Below are 17,767 nucleotides of genomic sequence, written 5' to 3' on the forward strand. Positions count from 1 at the left end.
GCGGCTGTCAGTGGCTCACAGCTGCCCTGTCCTCTGGAGAATTGCCACCTCCACACCCAGCTGATGAGGGAGATGACATCCAGTGCTGTGTTGGCAAATGTTTAGCAGCCACTTTCTGATGGGGTAGGGGGAGCCCTGGCTTGAGTATTTGCCACTTTCCCTGGTGTAAATATTCCCATTATGGCCGACTCCAAGCTCCCAGCAAGACATCACTGAAGGTGGAGTTGTGAAGAGATGCACATAGCTCTCCATCACATAGTATTTCCACCATAAAGATCCAATACCCAACAATAACTGCAAGTGCACAGATCTTTAAAACTGTAGTAAAATACTTAGGAAGTGATGACTTTTGAATATGTATTTCCATTGTTTTAGCATTATTTACTTAATTATAACTTTATATGATTTAATTGTTAACAGTGGCTCACAACATTCCTAAAAACTTGACCACCACAAGCTCGTAAGGGCCAGGTCCAACACAACACTGGTTTACCCCCACTCCCTCCCTGCCAGCCTGAGGCCAGTGACTAATGACATGAGGATGCAAAAAGCTGGCTGTTCATCTCATCTAGGGGTGAGGAACAACTTGTGGTGGTGTGATTCATACCAGAGCTCCCATGGATCAGACCCAGACTAGGCTTACCTGGAGCCACTTCCTCCCTCAGCTCCTCCCCCTCCCCTATCCTTCTGTTGCCACGTTCTTACAGGTATTTCCAGAAAGGCACACCAATAAACAGCATGCACCCAAGGCCCCGTCTCAGGCTGTATTTTTAAAAAACTCAACCTAAGCCATGCACAGTGGCTCACACCTGTAATCCCAGCAGTTTGGAAGGTCAAGGTGGGAGGATCACTTGAGCCCAGGAATTTTTTTTTTTTTTTTAAGTTCTAGGGTACACATGCACAATGTGCAGGTTTGTTACATATGTATACTTGTGCCATGTTGGTGTTGAGCCCAGGAATTTAAGACCAGCCTGGGCAACTCAGCAAGACCCCATCTCTACAAAAAAATTAAAAAATTAGCCAGGAGTGCTGGTGTGCGCCTGTAGTCCTGGCTAATCGTGAGGCTGAGACAGGAGGATTACTTGGGCCCAAGAGTTTGAGGCTACAGTGAGCCATGATCACACCACTGCACTCCAACCTGGGTGAGAGAGCAAGACCCTGTCTCCAAAAAAACAATAAAAAAGAAAAGAACCCAATAGAAAATACTTGTACAGAGTGAAAATTTAGGGAGAAAGTAGAAAAGATCGTTGTGGCTTTGGAGGAATCCCAGCAAGCTTTCTGCAGGAGGTGGGATCCAAAGAGTGGGTAGGATTTTGATTTGGAAATGAAAGCCAGGAACCTTCCAGATGGACAGCGCAGTTTAATCCAGGTGAAACCAACAATCATGCATTTGACCAGTCCGTCTGCCAGGCGGGGCAGGGTTTTCCTAGAGACAAGCCATGAGCCCTGGGGACCACCCATTAAGGACTGCCAAAGTTGGAGGAGGGGGCGTTTCCATGGCTACGGTGTGATTAAGAAAGATGTGTGGCTCTCTGGCAGGGGCAGTATGGTGTCCCAGTTTGCACTAGAAACATCATCTGTACCAAAACCTTTGGAGCCAGAAGGTCGTCTTCGGATCACTTACTGCCACTGACGGATGAAAGCTTTGAGTTGTAAAAGAGTAAATACAGTATATTTATTTTAATAGTTGTGTTTTATGTTTTCTTTGCTCTTATTTTTGCTTTTCTTTGTTTTTAATTTTTTAATTGAGACAAAATATACATGACAAAAAAATGTACCCTCTGAACCATCCTATCTTTTGTCTTAGAGTTACCTCCAATATACAGCATCGATGCTGAATTTTATTTGCAGAAGTTTATAATGTCTCCCTCCAAAACAATTTGTACAGAATAGATGGATCAGTTTAAAGAAAAATATGCAGAAAATAATAAAGGTGATGACATAAACATGGAAAATTGCAAAGATAAGACACAAAAAAACCCTAAATTTTGCAAACTAGTCCAATACTCTTATTTTAAGATAGCAAACTTTCACCCAGATAGAGTAAGGGAACAGCCAAAGGTCAGGCAGCCAGTTAGGTGCAGAAATAGGATTAAAATCCAGGTCTTCTAATTCCCATTTTCTACATTTTCCACTCTGGTACGATTTCCATTTTAAAGAAGGAAGAAAAACAACATATTCTTTTCTAAAACACACCTCTCCAAAGTTTTCGTCCTCCCCATTCAAAGATGCGCAACAGAGAACATACCAGGTTCTTTTCCACTCATGACAAGAAAAGCCACCTTCCCTTTTAAATCAGCCTCAGTGATGGTTTTCAGGGTAGAAAAGGGATTCATATAGATGACAGCGTGTACTGGCCTAAAGAGGACACAAATCCTCTAGAAATCTGTCACCCCTGAATTCATCATTCTGCTAACATCAGATGTCAATGCTAGAAAGGAAAGAAAAGTTGGCATTTTGATGCCAGTCTCTGCCTCTAGCTGTTCCACAGGACATGCCTGTCAAAGAGGTGGCCTGTTTTCCAAACTAAAATCTACAAGCAAAGATGGTTTAAAAGTCATCCTGCTGAGAACTGTGAATTGGGAGATTGGTTCTGCCACGAAATGGCTATGGAACTCCAGCCTCCTTTCTTAATCACTCCAGGTCTCAGTTTATCTACTTTCAAACAGAGATAATAGTTCCTGTTTATTTCAATATCAGTTTAACAATCACTAAACATTTTACAGCTTCATAGTTTGCAAAATGTTTCTTCTCATTTTGTAGTGTCTCATTTAAACCACACAACTGTGTCATGTGGGTATTATTATTTAACAGATTGGGTAACAGACTCCAGAAGACCATGTAACTTGCCCATAGTTGTGAGTGGCTCTGAAACCCAGATCCTGTGATCCCAGATCATGCATCTTAGAAGTTTTTCCAAAGCATCTGGCATTTTCCAAAGCAGATACTTGGGCATTTTCCAAAGCAGATGCTTCAGAATCCCTGTTCCCTAACTACATTGTTATTAGTTATTACTTTCTAAAAGAGGTGTCATAATCAAATAACATTGTGTTAAAAGCTTAAGGGGCTTCCTTCACAGCCATGGGACTCTAATATGAATTGTCTGTCTCCAAGAGGGAATAGAATATGAACCTTTCCAAAACTTATTTGTCAAATTACCCAATTTAGGTAGAATCTCTTTCTTAAAAATAATATTCCAGGGAAATACAAAAACCATCCTATTGTAGTTACTCTTCATTTTATTATGACTTCCAGGTAGGTTGTCTGTTGCTTTATAGAAACTGGCAAACTGTGTTATCATACAGGGCACAGGCCTTTCTAGAGAGACTGTCTTTCAAGTCTGTATCAATTAGACTGGTCACAGCCTATTTGCTCCATGGGACAAGACATTGGATGACAAGGCTTTCTGTCATCACATCTGATTTATGTTCAGATGTTTCCGAAAAAGTTGAACTTTCTTTATATGTCTACATGGCCTTAGCTACATGTCTCAGGCAACCAGTATTTATTTAATATTTGTCTTGCCTTTTATCTGTGTTTTATTATTTCTCTACATAGGCCCACTGAGTCAAGGAAGATACCTTCTTCTTCAGAGGCTATTCAATTCCCACATGCAGTGATAAGGAAGATTGGGGTAACAAGGAAGGAATAACTCCCTCTCCTTACACAAGGTTCCCTGAAGAAACCACAGGGCCAGCTTCCTGGGCTTACAATCTACCTAGCATTCAGTAGCCAGTGCTTGGTTTGGTGCTCTGCTAGCACTGTCTTGAAACTCTTAATTTTTGAAAAGGGGCTTTACCTTTTCATTTGTACAGAGCCCTGCATATTATGTATCCAGTCCTGAGCAACCACTGTTTAATTGTTAAGCTCCAAGAAGGCAAAGACTATCTGTCTACTCCCAGCACCTGGCATTGTGTTTAGTATAGGAAAGGTGCACACTATATATGCACGGGATGAATAGGTCAATAGGTGCAATGAAGAGGTTGCAGGGCCCAGAGGCCTCGTCCTTTCTTTCCCCAGCAAACGAGGCAATGACTGCCCTTTCTTCTAAAGGGCATTCACATGTAAAACAGGTTCAGGCACCAAACAAGAATGAAAACTCATATACAAACTGGAGGAATAGGCCAGCACAGAAAATCAAAACCCCAGCCTGTAGAAAGACAAGCAAGAAAAGACGGGCAGCAAGCAGACACACTGTCCTCTCTCTCCAGATAATGAGACATTTTCCAGCACTTCTCGCAGCGACAGCCAATTTCAGAACAGAATCCTGACCTGAATGTGGTGCATTTTCCTTCCTGTCCCCATCCAATATCTGCCCCCCCTTCCCATCCTTTTTAAGCCAGCTATCTCCAATCCCCAGCACCTCTCCGCTGCTAAAAGCCTGAAAGGTTTAATCTCCAAGAAGGATGCTCAAGGGCTCCGTTATCAGAGTTACTTAATTCTGCATTTGCAACGGGCTTAATCATCTGCATCAGACCACACTCCCGCGACTCACACGCGCTACCTCTCTGCTCCAGCTGAAAGTTGTTCTCCCTTCATCAGCACCTCAGAAGCATTCATAAATGCAAATGCATACTGGCAGAAATGCGAGTGGAGGGTTCGGTTTTGTGTTCCCGTTTTTCAATCACACCAATGTGCTAGCAACACTGATTTGAGATTTTTTTTTAAGCCATGGCATTTTACCTCCCACCGCCAATCAAATGGTTTCCAATGTCCTTTGTTTTTTTCTTTGTTGACTTTATATGGCTGCCATGACAATACCTTCCATGTGGCTCCACCACCTCCAGAGGCCTCATTTCTAATAGTTGTATAATATTCCATCAAAGAGTTGTAACATTATTATATAGGTTCTGCTTTTGTTTGTTTTTTTATTATAAATAGTGCTGCAATGATCATTTTCAAGAGCACAGGATTTAAAGAACTACATTCAAAGTTTGGCCGTGTCTCTTCCTAGTTATTGAGTCCCTACAGGGGAAGCAATTGTATTCTCTAACTCAAAGCATGGCTGATGGGAAAGTGCTTTATAAACTATATGAGCACTCCACAATTATCCATTCTTACTTGACATGCCAAGCCCCATCCCAAAAGATTTACAAACACTTGGTCTCTGTCCCCTGGAAATCTGCCATTGAGACAGACACCATTGAACTCTTAAATAAAGGAACAATGACAAAAAAAGAAATGAAAAACCAGTATAAATGCTTAAGAAAAAAAATCAAGCCTTCAGAAAGGCCTTATGAATTGCAAGACACACTATCAGGCTGTAGGTTGGCTAGTAACCAGGAAAACGGCATTTAAATGCAAGTTGATTAAAGGAGAGGCTGACAATATGGTGGCTGTATGCAAGGCATCGCTTGTGTGCTTGGAGGGGAGAATAGCTACAGCCAAGAAGAAGGTAAACTGTGTCCTGTGAGGACTAGTACCATGAGTTGTAAAAAGAAAAAGTATGTGTCCTTTAAATGTCACCAATATACTTTGTTTTTAAGATAAATAAGCTATATTATCAAAACTAAAATTGTCTCATTTGAATAAACTTTTGAAAGATCCTACATACTGTAAGAATATGTTATTAATATGTAGGGGGTTGGACAAGGATTCTTTCATTCACTCAATATGTATTTGTTGGTGCCTGTGACATGCTATTTTGCTATATTCTAGGACAAATAGAAAGATGAAAAAGACAAGCTCCCAGACAAAAAGGAACACACAGAAAACCATAGTAAATGTGAATAGTGCCATCCTATAAAAGTACCTTAAAAATGTTATAAAAGCAATAAGGAGAAAGCAAGTAATTCTGCCCCCAAAAAGGCATGGACTGAAAAGGTCTCAGAGCTGAAGCCACTTTTGACCTGAGTCTTACTGGATGAGTAGTTTCCCAGGCAAAGAAGGAAGACCATGAATGCGTGTATGCCTCCCTGGGATAGAAAGCAGAAGAAATTTCCAGATCCCAAAGAGACAGGGTTCCAGGCAATACTGTTCTGCGCAGTCCAAAGACTACGTACATCCATATTACCTGGGGTGCCTGCTTCAAATGCAGATTCCCGGGCTCCACCATAGACGTATTGAATCCCATGGTGGGGCCCAGCAATCTACAGCTTACTAAAGGTCCTTAGGCCAGGCTGACACACACTCTCATTTAAAAATCAGCGGTACCAGTAACAGAATGACACTTTCCAAACAAAACTCAAGTCACGACTACCCAGAGAGGATCAGCTGCCAATGGTTTGGAAATGCACCGAGGGAGGCCCTGGAGCAGAGGAGGGTCAGCATATTGGCACCTCCCTCAAGCCAATTCCATAGGCCTCCCTCTGCTCTTGACAATCAGCCAATCCTGGTCCAGATGGATATATTCCCCAATCAGGTACATACCATTTTGTTGGCTTAATATTGGTTTTCCAATAGGAAGGCTCGGTGACAACAGACCAGACAAGAAGGACAATGATGGAAGCCAACCATGCCCCACTCTTGCCCTCTCAACCACCACCTTTAACCCACAAATCAGGCTGGCACCCCCAGCCCCCAAGACCCCAGTTGAGGAAAAGGGACTGTAAGCTCCACCGACATCCACTGGCCACTGACCCAGTGTTGAAGCTCAGGTGATAGAAAAGCCTGGAAGCCAAGGCAGATGTTCAGCCAAATTAAGTGGTTCCAGGAGAAAATGAAAACTTGCCTGACGAGACATCTGGTATCCATTAACCCCCTAAGCAGAGCTGCAGCAGAGCCATCTGCTGGAACAGACTCTCCAGAGGCAAGGAGCATCCCTGGCCTGTGTGCCTCTCTGCCTGCTCCCAGCAAAGGCCTGGCCTTGACAAGGGAGAAAAAGACCAGCCCACTTGCCTTCAGGACCCTATAACTGGTTCCTTCCTAACTAGGGAGTCAGCAGAAAGAACAGTCAAGAGACACCCTGTGAGGCTCCAATCATGGGACTTGGTGTTTGCCATCAGGGAGAGTACACTGACATCAAGGAGAGCTTCTTCTGTATCAAGTGCATGTAACATTCAAGGAGACATGGTACAGAGCCTTGAGTGCTACCGGAGGGATGTAATTCTTAAGTTGCCCAACTGATAAACAAAGAGAAAGGAAAGACACCAACATTGCATGAAGACCCACCATGGGCCAGGCAATGTGCTATGCATTTTCAGATTCATGAATCCCATTGAATCCTTACAACAACTCTGTGCCTTGGGTGTTACTATTTGCATTTTACAAATGGCAAGGATGGGCTTCAAACTCAGGTCTTCCAACTTCCAGAAAAAGTCGAATGCTTCTTTTGCTAGAGGACTGTGCCACAGTGAAGCCGGTTTCTTTGGTTTGGAGGATGCGGGGGAGGGAGGCGGGGGAAGGGTTATAACAAAGGCTATTTGTGGGGCTATAACAAAAGATTATGCATGGATGGGGTTTGCTGCCTTTGATGCTTTTGAAGATGACCAGACTGAGGCTTGAAATGTATCCATAGAAACAGCTATGGCGGGAGCAGCAGCCAAATTAGCTCGCCCTTGAGGCAGTTGGACTGATGAAGGAAGAGTGGTATCAGTGCCCATGTTATCTGCCAGCCTTGGCCTCTTCTGTCCCCACAGCTGGACCAGCTGAAAGCCCAGCCCCCTCCCAAGACACAGCCTATCCAGACACCAAGCTAAGCCTTCATCAGCCTCTGAGCCCCAACTCCAGGGAGCTGAAAACCTTCCTGGGGCAGCTCCTGCACAGGATACCACTCTGATGTTCACTAGCCTGCCCTGCTCTAGCAAAGACCCGCGCTCTAATGGTGAACTCTTGTCTGGAGCAGAAGTTCCCCTGCTGAGGCACAGACCTCCACATGGAAACTGCCTGTCTGCCCCAACCTTGAGCCCTCTCCTGGATTCCTGCCACATCTCTGCTCACCCCCTGGAAACCCTCTGTCCACTCTGTGGGAACCCCCCAGCTAATGCTGGGCCTGAATCTCCCACAGGCCTGGGACTCTCTGCCTCGCAGTCGAGGCCTCTAGTGTTGTCCCTGCTGCAGTCTATGCCCCATGCCAGGAGGGCAGGACCATTCCCCCAGCTGCCCACAGTGTGGGTGGCTGACAGCTCCCAGCAGAGCTCTCCAGAACTTGCTCTATAGGCTGAAGTAAGCTGCCTTCCTTTCCTTTTGTGGGAAAACCAACTACAGTGACTGGTTGATGGGAGGGCATAAAATTCAGCCACTTCCCCCCAAGTTGGGCCAACTCCAAAGGTCACCCCAGCTTCAGCAACCCTTGTGGGATCAGCTGAGGCTTTCGAAGTGACAGCAGCCCAGTTCAGCTTCTCCTCTGCCTTCCTCCATAGACACCGATCCCGAGAGCAATCCTCAGTGAACCTGCTGCACGCAAGTCTCTGACTCCCAGCCTGTTTCTCAGGAACCCAGTCTCATAAAGACATTTCTGTCCACTTCAAACTGGAGGGCACCATATCCCATGCCCCCACCAGCTATGTCTCCGCAGCTACAGCTTGTCACTATAACCAAAACAATCACCCCCTCTCCCAAGCTCAGGAGAATCACCCTGAACCTTGAACTTGGGTTCTAGTGCCACTTAGGTGTGGGCACCCTGGGAAACCACTTAACCTCTCTGAATCAATTTCCTATCTATAAATTGATAACTAAGCACTGGGGCAATTATCCTGACAGTTCACAGCCATTTAAAACTATCTTGTTCATTTATCAAATATTAACTGAGAATCGACCACATGTTTGTTTCCATCCCTCAGACCCTACCCTAGATGTCACTTCCTCCAGGAAACCCTCCACAGCCCTCAAAGGTGAGATCGAGAACTCTTCTGTGCTCCTGCACCCTCTGCCCACACCCTTACTGCAGCTGCTACCCCCTAAATCGCAATTGCCTGCTTTTTGTCTTTCCGTTATATTGGTCCATGAGCTATAAGGGGATGGAATGTGTTTATTCAATATTGTATGCCCCTGTGCCCACCTCAGAACCCGGAACATAGTAAAGGTTCAAAAATATTTGGGAACAAACTAAGTAATAAAGCTAGGTGCTACAGAAAAAGCAAAGGTAATACTGTGTTCACACAGCCCTTTACAATGTGCAAATGGCTTTCATACCTAGGATTTCATTTGATCCTCATAACAACCTTGTAGAGTAGGCAGGGCAGGAACCATTTTCCCTGCCCTAAGTGGTTCACCCACTGATGGGGCCTGGTCTTTGGCCTGCTAAGCCAGCATCTCTGTCCCAATCCCCCATGCCCCACCAAAACATGAGAGCAGGATGTAGATCTTACTGCTACAGTCTGACACCCTAGGAAGGGCTCGTCTCCACCACCACCACTCCCAGCCCTGTGGCTTCCATTATTCAGGGACCAACACCTCAGAAGTGAATGAATGAAACCATCAAACACCAGGAACCCATCTTGGAAACTACTTAGACCCCAAGTTAGAATATTTCTTGTGACAAAATTCCAAGGGAGTAGGGCCCTGTGTGACCCTCAGAAAAGCTGGAGAAGGCAGAGGGCCTGCCAGAAAGGCCACAGCAGTGACAGCCTCACGGCCTGGACACACAGCTCTGGGCACACAGCCCCGGACAGAGCCTTAGCCAGGAAGTCGTGGCATTGACAGAGCACGGAGAGAGTTCAGAGGTCACCAGGCCACTTCTCAGGCCTCCCTGACTGCCACCCCGCTCACTCCTGGGCCTGGGCTAGACATGCCTTTGCCTCCACGGCCTTGGGCTCTGAACTGATCTCTGTTTCTGTGACAAACACTGGCTGTCTCCGCTCCCTGCAGATCTTATCGGTTGGGAGCTGTGTACACAACAGCTTTCTCCCAGCCGCAAAATAGAAATTCTTTTCTCCTCTGCCCCAGAGGGGGAAAACATTCTACACCCAAAGGAGGTACCAACTCTCCCTAAGGTCTTTTTTTTTTTTTTTTAAGTCCTAAGTGAATGCATGATTTTTCCCTAAAGAAACTGTGGTAATACAATTAGCCATACACAGAAGGCCTAAGCCAGGCGATCGCAGGCCCTCCCCACCCCCAGCCCCAGCCTTCGTAGGAGTTAGGCTTTGAAATGAAGAAATCTATTGTCGCTGGGGAGCACGGAGCTAAATCACAAATCCCAGCAGAGCGGTGACGCTGAAAACTGCCCTTTGTGGAGGCAGCCAAGAACTGCACGTTAAAGGCTGGACGTTACTGGCAGCAATGCCCAGGCCTATTCTACTCTTGGCTTGTTTAAGCTTCCATGGACCATAAACATTGATCACCATTTAGACTACAGCACCTTGGTGATGTAAATCAGTTGTCAGCCTGGAGCTCTGGGAGAGAGAATCTCCCTTCAGATCCCAGACCCAGGGAGGGGCACCCAGAAAGTTGCTGATTATGATTCCAAAATGCGCAGTGAACTCTACACCAGCGCTGTCCAATCAAAACACAAAGCCACAAGTGTAATTTTAAATTTTCTAGTAGCCACATTAAAAAATTAAAAAGGGGTATAATTAATGTTAAGATATATTTCCTTTAATACAACATATCCAAAATACTATTACTTTAATGTGTAATCAATATAAAAAATTATTAACAAGGTATTTTCTATTCTTTTTATTTGTATTAAGTTCTCAGAGTCCGTCATGGATTTTGCCCTTGCAGCACGTCTCACATGGGACAAACCACATTTCAAATGCTCAACAGCCACATGTGGCTTGGTGGCTACCATGTTGGAAGGTACAACTATCACGTTTGCAGAGTATATCTAACTGGTCTTTAAAACAAGCCTCCTGAAGCAAGCATTTGCATCACCATTTCACAGAGGACACAGCTGAGACTCAATAAATGAGTCAGCCCCACTCACATCTAGAACCTACATCTCCTGCCTCCTGGTCCTATGTGCCTATCATTTCCCTGTGCTCGAGCAAACCAGGATAAAAACTATGGCAAAAGTAAGTCCAGTCAGTGCTTACAAAATGCAGGTGCATTATTATTATACAGATAGCCAAGAGATGGAAGCAACCCAAATGCCCATCAGAGATAAATAAACAAATGTGGTCTATCCACACAATAGGATAGTATTCAGCTTTAAAAAGGAAAGGAAATTCTGACACATTCTGTAATGTGAATGAACCTTGAGGACATTATGCAAGTGAAATAAACAAGTCACAAAAGGTCAAACACTGTATGATTCTACTCATACAGGGTACCCAGAGTAGTCAGATTCATAGAGAGAGAAGTAGAATAGGAGTTGCTAGGGGGTTGTAGAGGAGAAGGGGAGCTAGTATTTAATGGGTGCAGAGTTTCATTTGGGGAAGATGAAAAAGTTCTGAGATGAACAGTGGTGATGGTTATACAACAACGTGAACAAACTCAATCCCACTGAACATACACTTAAAAATGGCGAAAACTGTACATTTTATCTTCAGTATATTGTAAATAAATATTAAAAATGAAGTAAATTTTATCACAATGAAAAGCTGTTTTAAAAAAAAAAAAAGCAGGCTCTGTGCTAACCTCTACGTGCATTATTGCATTTCACCCTCACAACAAACCTACTCCATAAAATAGGTACTGTATTATCCCTGCTTTACTACTGAGGAAGCCAAGGCTTAAACACAGTAAGCGAATAATTCATGGTTCCACAGCTGACGGGTGTGGAAGCTCAGGGAGTCTGATTCCCAAGCCCGTGTTTTCAATATGGCTTCCCCCATGAAACTTCTCTGATCCTCAAATAGACTCATGATCTATTCTCAGCACAACAGTAACAAATCCCCCTGACTGTGCCACTGTCCTGCATGGTTATGGCCCCTTGATGCCTCTCTGACCTCATCTTCTATTTATCTCCCTTGGCTGATAGTGCTCCTGCCACAGCAGCCTCCTGAATCTTTCTTAAACCTGCTAAAAATGCCCAGGGGCATGGCACATGCTGTTTCTCCCACCTCACTTCCACTGAGATCTGCATGGCCAGCTCACCCTTCATTCAGGTCTTAACACAAAGATCCCCTCACCCCAGAGGCCTCCTTTGTCCCCTCTCCCTAAAACAGGACATTCTCTCCAGCGTCCAGCCGAGCACCCTGCATCCTCCTACTCTCTTCGATCTCCTTCATCACACCTATCAGTGCTTAACATCATAGTATGTCCTCATTTGTCTATTTCATGACAGTCTGCCTCCCACTCCTGAGGTAACTACAGGAGGGCAGGGACTTTGCTTTGTTCATACAGTATCCCTAGACCCTAAAATGGCATCTGGCACATAGTAGATGCTCAATAAAGATTTAATGAATGAATGACTCAATGAATCAACTGAAGTTGATCCTCACATAGGGTGAGCCACCATCAAGGCTCAGGGATGGAGGGGGTTCCTAGGATATAAGGTTTTCAGTGGGGAAATTGGGAAAGTTCCAGGCAAATCAGGATGAGTTGGGCACCCCATCCTCATAACACCTTGCTTTAAGTACTATTGTCCCTGTTTTACAGAGGAGGAAACTCAGATCCAGAGATTAAAGAACAGGAGCTGCAACCAAATGAACTTTGAGTTCTGTTCCTGCAAGCCGATTTTATAACCCCATTGTTTCTACTGTTTAGAGTCACACACCTAGACAGTGGCAATATAGAAAGAGAGTGCTTTGGGAATAACTAGATTTGGGTTGAACCTGAGATCTGCTATCTGCTGACTCTGGGCAAGCTATTGAGTCCTAAATCTCAAGTGCTTTAGCTGTAAGATCAAGCAAGTAATCCCAACTCAGAGGTCTATCATGATCATCTATGTATTGTAGATTGGGCTCCTTGGAAAGCAAACTCGGGGATGCAGACTACCATACAGGAAGTGTGCTAGGGTCTGTTGTTAGTTTCAAAACCTGCGGGAGGGAGGAGAAGGAAGAAGGATTGAGCCGAGTGAGACATCAGGCCACAGCACAGGGCCACTGAAGGCCTCAGCAGATTCCACGGGGAAGCACTGAAGCTGAGGTTGGCCCTTTGCAGTTGTCCCAGGTTGAGGTGAGGTAGCTGGGCCTTTGGGAAGGGGATGTGATCCCATTGGGTGAGGCAGCTCTCTTCAGCAGAAGCAGTTTTCCAAGAGGGCAGGCAGCTGAGAGCTATCATCTCACAATAAATCCCTGGACCTGGGGATATATATGTCCTTCAATCCTGGTGAGGGAACTCTGTGTCTACCACACTATGCAACACACGAGGGATATTGTTGTTGTTGCTCTTATGGAACATAATTCAAGGCCAGGCCTATCTCATTGCAGAGTCTGAGCTCCTTCTGCTCTGTTACCTGAAGCTCTTGTGTTATCACTTCGACCTTACTTCCAGCAACATCTGAATAGATCCCATCTCCCTATCCAGACTGTGAGTCCTTTGAGTGCAGGCCCCGCAAACCATTCATCTTTGTGTGCACCCCCCTCCCACACTTGCACTGGGCACAGTAGCCTTCCTGAGAAAGCAGTGAATGAGCAAGAGTATGTCCACCCTTTCCCAGACCCCCAAGATGTTTATGGGTTTTGACCATAACCTTTCTAGGCCTTTCATATCTCCAGTCCTAGTCAGTCTAGCCAACACCCCTACGGCATCTCCCAGTGTCCAAACATCCCAGGCAGAGCAATATGAATCTAGAAACCACTTTGACTTTGGAGCTAGAGCCTGAAACCCCTCTCTTCTCCCACTGCCCCAGATGTCTCTCCACCAGACTGAGATCCAACTGCCAAGAGTCAGCTAATTCCTGCCACGTAGCAAACAGAAAACCCACAAAGGTCTTAGGAACCCATCCACTTTTCCTACTCTTACTCCCCGGACTCTGTTGCAATCGCATGCCTTGTCTCTTATTACAAGAAAAGAGTTTGGGCAGCAGGTAAGACTAGGACCCACAGATCTTGCCAGCCATGCTCAAGTCAGTGGCCTTCTCACTATACATTTACCTTCCTGGGGATCGTGTCCTTTTCTAAAGCCCTGTTGAAATATCCCCTTATTGGTCAGTGCTAGGCCAACTCATTCAATGCTTCAGGAAGGGAGGATGAAGGGAGTCCTAGTTCAGCCCAGGGCTGGGGTGTCAGGCTAATCTGAGTTTGAATCCCACCTCCAGCATTTGCTCTATGATTTTGAGCAAATTGCTGTCAAATCCCTGTGTCATTTTCCATGGGGAAATAACTGCCTATCTCCAGCGTTATTGCAAGGATTAACTGGAACAAATGGCCTACAGTATGCATTCAATTAATAGTGTCTGTCAGTGTTATTACCAGCAAGAGGCCCCAAAAAAATCCAGATTCAGTTCTCAGATTTCGCACTAATACTTGGAGGCTGGGCTTATAGGACACAAACATAACTAAATAAGAGGTAAAAATGTCTCCTAATCATCCAGATGTTTGGTAGATGGAGCACATATAACATTCCTCAGGTTTCTCCCCACCAATATTTTACCTTCCTCACCTCCTTCTGGGGATATTATAAATACCTAAGTGATACTGTAAAATGTTCACAGGGGTTTTTCTCCTAACACACATGATTACTTAAAAACGTAAAACATCTGTACAGCACAACAGCCATGAACACAATTTTGGGAGAATAAAAGATAAACTGACGAATAAAAAAAATTCACAGTACATTTTATAAGCAAAGAACCAATTTTCTAAAATATAGTTATATCAAAGCCTTAGGAAAAGATCAACAACCCAATAGAAAATTAAGAAAAGGACTTACAAACGGTCAATAACCTTTTTAATAATGAGAGACATTCCCATTCAAATGACAATGAGAGACTTTTCACTTACAAGATTAGAATATTAATTCCGGCCCACACTGGCAAGTGTGTTGAGAACAGTGGCAGTATAAATTAGGGGCAACTTCTCTTAGAAGACCACTTTGATATTAGCTATTGAAATTTCAAAGGTTTATAGCCGTTGATTCAGAACTTTCCCTTCCAAATATATATCCTTCAAAAACAGTCCCTCATATATACAAAGATTTATGTACAAAGATGTCTGATAAAGCACTATTTATATCATCCCAAAAAAATTGAAAACCAAGTAAATTGCCACCAATGGAGTTTGGCTAAATGCATTATGGTAGAGCCATACATTGGAACTCCAGCTAGGCACTAAAAAGAATGAAGTCTATGTACACACAGAGATTTGCACATAAATGTCAACAGCAGCATTATTCACAACAGCCAAAAACTGGAAACAATCCAAATGTCTACCAACTGACAAATATTCTATAAACCAAATGTGCTATATCCTAAAATGGAATATTAGTCAGCAATGAAAAGGAACAAAGTATGGATCTACGTTACAATGTAGATGAACCTCAAAAACATTATGCTCATTAAAAGAAGCTGGACACACACACACACACACACAAAAACAGACGTTGTATGATTCCATTTATATGCAATGCCCATAAAAGGCAAATCTATAGAGGCAGAAAATAGACTGTGGTTGCCTAGAGATAAGGATGAGAACAGGGAGTGACTGCAAATGAGCAGAAGGAATCTTTTAGGGGTGGAGATGTTCTAAAATTGGACTATGGTGTTAGCTGCACAATTCTGAAAATTTACCAAAGTCAATGAACTGTACACTTAAAATGGGTGAATTTTGTGGTACATAATTCACATTTCAGTAGAACAACTTTTAAAAATAGAATATCCAGGTGTGGTGGCTCATGCCTATAATCCCAGCATTTGGAGTCCAGGAATTCGAGACTGCAGTGAGCTATAATCACACCACTGCACTCCAGCCTAGGTGACACAGTGAGACTCTGTCTCTAAAAATAAAATTTTAAAAAATAGAATAATGTAGATCAATAAATTCTCACATGATGGGCTGGGCACGGTGACTCACACCTATAATCCCAGCACTTTGGGAGGCCGAGGCGGGCAGATCACATGAGATCAGGAGCTGGAGACCATCCTGGCCAACATGGTGAAACCCCATCTCTACTAAAAACACACAAAAAAATTAGCCAGGGGTGGTGGCGCATGCCTGTAGTCCCAACTACTTGGGAAGCAGAGCCAGGAGAATCTCTTGAACACAAGAGGTGGTGGTTGCAGTGAGCTGAGATGGAGTCACTGCACTCCAGCCTGGGCGACAGAGCAAGACTCTGTCACAGAAAAATAAATAAATAAATAAATAAATTCTCACATGCAAAGGTGTCCGGGATAAATTGTTAAATTTTTTTAAAGATGCAAAATAGTATAAATAATAACTAATTGTTAAAGCAATCATAATAGTATACATTAGTACGTACTAAAAACAAAAAAATCTGGAGGATTATATAACAAACAAGTAATGACAATGTTCTCTCCAGAAGATAGGGTTTTCAGAAACTTTCACTCTCTTTATGGTTCCCTTCCAGTAGGTCTGATTTTCTTAATTAGGTATTTTTGCTACACGTTTGAACATTTTCTTAGTAAGATGCTGAGGGGGGAGAAGTGGGCATTATTGTTATAATGAAAGATACACACACACAATGTAAATAGTAAAATAAACAGGTACATAAAGAGGGAAAGTTGAAAATTGACTCTGTTTTGTTGATACAGCCTAGTTCCAGCTGCAGATACCACATCTGGTCACAAGATGTATGGAATCTCTCATTCTCCCGGCTCCACCGCAGCCTGGAAAAAAACATCTGAAAACCACCCAATTCTGTCTTTCTCTCATTCCAAGCTTCCCAAGTAAGCGATGACTAATTCTATTCCCCAACCACCTTGAAGCTGGGGAGAAAGAGGGCCCTAGAGAGGGGTGTCCCCCAGTGTGAACCTCAGTGTTTGTGGTATCTAGGGACACCACAGTTTATAACGCAGTTTCTTACGGATTCCTCAAAGTCTGATAAAATAATCTGATTACTTAGTTAAGCTGAAAAATGGGCCAGTGATCTGAGGATCCCATCAAGATGCAGAGACAATAGGAAGGCCTGATGGATGTGCCTGACCCATCTTTCTTTTTTTTTTTTTTTTGAGATAAGTTCTTGCTCTGTCACCCAGGCTGGAGTGCAGTGGCACAATCACAGCTCACTGCAGCCTTGCAGCCTCAACCTCCTGGGCTCAAGCCATCCTCTCACCTCATTATCCTGAGTAACTGGGACTACAGGTGCTCATCAACATGCTCAGCTAATCTTTTTATTCTTTGTAGAGATAAGGTCTCACTATGTTGCCCTGGCTGGTCTCCAACTCCTGGCCTCAAGCGATTTTCCTACCTCAGCCTCCCCAAGTGCTGAGATTACAGGTGTGAGCCACCACTCCCAGCCTCAGCCCTGTCTTGATTTCTCTGAGCTCAGACCCTGGCAGTTTGACAAACTTAAGTGGTGTTTTCTTAACTTTTTGTTGAAGTGCAATACAGAAAACTAGGTATACAGAAAAGTATACCTAGTTTAAGGAGCGTTTTTATGAAGACTCAAGGCTCAGTAATTAATTGTCTCCTTTTCCAGTGGAAACCTCAGTGTCACTTTGTGTGTGAGTTTGTGCTGCTCCCAAGTAGAGGATGAAGGAGTTCAGCTAATAACAGTCCATAAACCACACTGGTCCCAGCTCCCCTAAACTCTAGACAAAGGTGTATGTGTGCAGAGTAGATGGCGGTCATTGTTTCCCAACCCCAAGAGGTGCTCCCAAGTCAGGTGGTAATAGCTAATGTCTCAAAGAACAGGGGCTGAGATCAGCTCAGGCTTCCCTAGAAAGACATCTCTCTCCAGTTGCCATGAAGAAAGAAAGCTGGGGCCAGGAGCAGTGGCTCACGCCTGCAATCCCAGCACTTTGGGAGGCTGAAGCAGGCAGATCACAAGGTCAGGAGATCAAGACCATCCTGGCAGAAAGAAAGAAAAGAAAAGAAAAGGAAAG

General features: G+C 44.1%; 1 protein-coding gene across 1 annotated transcript in view; it reads right to left on the reverse strand.

Moving 5' to 3' along the window:
* The window catches only part of LOC105519198 (SLIT-ROBO Rho GTPase-activating protein 3-like), a gene marked incomplete at its 3' end in the record, with an annotated part of 146,402 nt that overhangs the window by 91,928 nt on the left and 36,707 nt on the right, over positions 1-17,767 (reverse strand). The window lies entirely within an intron of this gene.

This window comes from Colobus angolensis, unplaced genomic scaffold (assembly GCF_000951035.1).
Source record: "Colobus angolensis palliatus isolate OR3802 unplaced genomic scaffold, Cang.pa_1.0 Scaffold34, whole genome shotgun sequence".
Classification (NCBI taxonomy): Eukaryota; Metazoa; Chordata; class Mammalia; order Primates; family Cercopithecidae; genus Colobus; species Colobus angolensis.